The following is a 4,072-nucleotide window of genomic DNA, read 5'->3' as shown; positions in this document are numbered from 1 at the left end:
GATTTAGATTTGTATGTTCTTCAGTGAATCTAGGGTTTGCCATTTTTCTCACACTGGTTTTCCTGTACACAGTCTCTGTTTCTCCAGAGAAGAAAAAATTTTGTAACTTTGTATAGCTCCTCCTTGTGGAGGGATTAAACCGGAAGTCCTACGCCCTGGTCTTGCTCACCCTCCCACCTGTCTCTTCCCACACCAGCCCCCTCAGGCACACACACTCTCACATGCCAGACCTCAGTCACTTATCTCTTTCAGTTCTCTGTTCTTTCTCATCTGCCTGGAGCCCTCTCTACTCGGGGCTCCCGTATGACCCCCCAATACCTCCCTGCGATTTAGCCACAAGTGTGGACATCTTGTCCGCTGGGAGTCCCTAAATCTGCAAATCACTGGAAGGAGAGTATCATATTCCTTCCTCAAGTTGTTTAAACAGAGAGGCTCATAACTTTAGACACTGTGGGCTTCCTTTGAGGTGAGCTCAATGAACGCTCCTGAACTTGCATGGTATGAGTCAACCCAACCAACAGATAGCTTGGTTTTCAACAAAGAAGTTTGTCCTTAATGAGTAATATCTAACACTAGTGCTCTCGGCCTTTCCTGGAGAGAATAAACTCGAATAGCCTGGAAAAAGCTGCACTGACAAGATTGTCTAAGGCACTGAACTGCCCATTGGCTCTTCCTGATGGGAGTGTGGGAGGGGAGGAGGCTGTGGGCTATAGAAAAGAGAGCCTGAGCTTGGGACCCTTCTGCTATTTTTCAGTGAATCCCAAGGGCAAGTTGCCTAGCATAAGTATTGAATAGAATTCATAATACGTATGTTGAGAGGAAGAAAATATTTCATGCCCATAACATACATTAGGCATTCAGCAAACATGTGTTTGCTTTTGAATAGATAATCTCATTTCCAACCTCAGATCAAACTACATTATCTTGATACCCTCACAGTATGGGTGCACTGAGTTAAGCTTTAATGTTACACCCTCATTTTTTAACCATTACTGCAATTAGTGATTTCACAGAATTTGTTTCTGAGTGTTCTGTGAACATGGGAGCAAGGAATGGACAATGCCAGCCACTCTCCTATGTGTGACTTGATGTGAGAAAATTTGTTGAGAATTGAGTGCTCAGAAGTACTGTGTCCTTTGAGGGACTGCCATGCTTCCTCCTTTCTGGTAAGACAGTTGTGCAATTTATTGTGTTTCTTATTTTGTCTTGGCTCCCAGGAAACTCAGAGTTAAATGGAAGCTCAGAGCTAAACTGACGCTCAATCACAGTATATTTTCCTTTGTCTTTGAAATATATTTATGTCTTGGTTGTAAATAAAATTTTTATTTAAATATGAAAACCCCATTACATCTTTTACTTTAAGAAGAGCATGGAAGTATAGGCATATCGGTAGCCACAACTCCTCAGATATCCTGTGGGTAGATGTCATACTTATTAGTAGCAACTAGACATTACAATTTTCAGTTCATAAATCAAAACACGGTGCTATGAGCAGACTGAGCATTCCATTCATTCATTCATTTATTCATAAAGCATCTCTTTGCTCACCTCTATATGATAGGTCCATTTCAAGGAGCATCCTCAATAGTGGACTGCTCATTCTGACAGCACTCCCTCACTCACACCTCTATCTTTCCAAAGAAAAAGTGTTTTTCAACTTTGGTGCCTCCACATATTCCCCATAAGCTGTGAGGTGTCCGGCACCAGAACTGTGACTAACTCAGGTGACAACTGCTTCACTCCCTTGCTTCCTCCCTCAGCTGCCCATCCCCCCTCCCCAAATGTGCACACACAGATCTTAGTTCCAGAGGGGCTGGCGATACTCTACTGCTGGGTCTCTGGCCTATGGCTTGTGAACCATTTATATGCGTCCTTGTTGGTTTGGGAGTTTCAAAGTGAAAGAAGAAGTGCTACAGTAGAAAGATTTTGAGACAGATGCAGAATATTTCCTCAGTATTTCAAAATAATGTTATAAATTTAACAAAAAGAGTTTTCTGACAAAGTCTGAACTAGCTACAGTAAAATGAGACAGTTACACATAATATGGTATTAGAAAGCTAGCTTTGGAGTCAAACTGCCTAAATTTGAATCCCACTATCACTAATCACTAGCTAGATGACCTTCATCTTTAGCTTCTTCATCTGGAAAATGGGCACATCTGAAATATGGATATTGTGAGGATTAAAGGAGATGATCTCTGTCAAACACTTCCTATAAAAACACCATTGGTATGTGTTTCATTAACATCAGTTGTCATCATAGCACCACTATGGGCCTTGCTACGATGCAGGCATGATATTAGCTCCTCCTACCTAAGTCATTGGTGAAAGCCACAGCCAACAGTGCTAGAGCTTGGCTTGTCTTACTCCAGTTTAGTTCTTCTTTCTTTTCTTTAGAGATATAGTGTTTACAACATCTGCTGATCCACTTTCCTGGCCCACAGCCACCCTGCTGGTCTGTGGTTGATGGGCCATGTCTTGCTTCTACTCCTTTTACCTCTACTGTTTGAATGTGCCGGCCTTAATGCATACGACTGTATCAATCATATTTATGGAGCTATATCAGTTTTCTCCTTGTTTTTCTTTCTTCTCTCTCTGTCTCTATTTTTTTTTGGCCATTTCATTCCCAAGTTAGTAAAGCGCCTGAGCTGTGACTCTCCAATAGAGTAATGAGGGGCTCCTGGAAGTTCCCTGAGGAATGCTGGCCGTAGAGACGCCATGGTCTCTGAGCTATTGCGGTGGGAGCAGTTCCTCCAGCTCCCCTTCCTTCGGGTAGGAAAAGTGGCTGTGGGCTGTGCGCCGCCTGGAAGGCCCTCCATTCCTGAGCAGCGGCTTCCTCCAGAGCTGCTACGTCCCCCGCTGTCCCGTGGACCTCTGACCGCTGGAGTGAAGCTGAATGTGTTTGTCTGGGTCTCCCTGGCGCCACGGTTTAATGTCTGTGATCACTTACGTGTGGGTTACAGCAGCAGCCGCTGACTTGTTTTTCTGATTTACTGTAAGAGTCCTGCACGTGGCCTACTCTCCATTTCCAGGCCCTTATTTTTAGATATCATTGTGAGAAAACAGCAGGACCTTCCAAATGAGACTTTCGTTTCCTTGGCCCCAGTTTCTGCTATTGCTACTCAAGGGTTCTTGTGAGTGTATTCTTCCTCTCTCACTATCCTCTGGACAGGGGTCCTCAAACTACGGCCCGCGGGCCACATGAGGCCGGCTGAAAACATTTATCCGGCCCGCCCGGTGTTTTTGCCGCCGCTGCCTGTCCTGCTTAGCAGCCGACTCATGCCGGCCCACAGTGCACATGTGTGGAATGTCTGAGGGACAGTGAACTGGCCCGCTGTTTAAAAAGTTTGAGGACCTCTGCCTGGAATTTATTCTCTTCACTTGGTCATTTAGAACCCAGAAATCCATAGCCGGTGGGTGAGAAATCTCACCACATACACAATTATGATAATAATAGGTACAGAGCACAGTTGTCACCCCAGGGCTCAGCCAGGGTCCTTGTGCCCCATTCTGAGACCACCCTGCCTTCCCTTCATGTGGCCCTGATCCCGTTCTGAGCCATTCTCAGTTCTCCGGCTCAGGGTGACCAGCCATTCCAATCTGTCTCAGAGTCAGAGGTTTCCACGATATGAGACACTCAGTATAAAAACCAGTATCTTGAGAAAATAATGCCATCATTGTGATAGGTGTATATCTACTGAATTAAATTTTCAGTGCGGTCACACAGTTTTAGGTGAAAAAAAAAAGAGTGCAATTATGGGGAAACTTTAAAACCTTATATTGTGGTGTGTTTTTTCAAACCCCAAGTCAGAAGTTCTTTCTTTTCAGATATATATATATCTGAAAAGAAATATTATATATAATTCAGATATTATATATATAATTGATTTCAGAGAGGAAGGGAGAGGGAAATAGAAACATCAATGATGAGATAGAATCATTGATTGCATTGATTGGCTGCCTCCTGCACACCCACACTGAGGATCGAGGCCACAACCCGGGCATGTGCCCTGACTGGAAATTGAACCATGACCTCCTGGTTCATAGGTTGATGCTCAACCACTGAGCCATGC

The 4,072-nt window shown here is 44.1% G+C and overlaps 1 protein-coding gene across 1 annotated transcript in view; it reads left to right on the top strand.

Annotated features, from left to right (window-relative positions):
- Window positions 1-389: 389 nt before the first annotated feature.
- The window catches only part of ARHGAP25 (Rho GTPase activating protein 25), a 67,599-nt gene continuing 63,916 nt past the window's right edge, over window positions 390-4,072 (top strand). The window contains exon 1 of the mRNA XM_015571503.1: window positions 390-394. The gene's annotated coding sequence lies outside the window, so the exon portion shown is untranslated. The remainder of the gene's footprint in view (window positions 395-4,072) is intronic.

Source organism: Myotis davidii, unplaced genomic scaffold, assembly GCF_000327345.1.
Source record: "Myotis davidii unplaced genomic scaffold, ASM32734v1 scaffold247, whole genome shotgun sequence".
Taxonomy (NCBI): domain Eukaryota; kingdom Metazoa; phylum Chordata; class Mammalia; order Chiroptera; family Vespertilionidae; genus Myotis; species Myotis davidii.
The sequence above is the reverse complement of the archived record's forward strand: the minus strand, read 5'-3'. Positions and strand labels throughout refer to the sequence as shown.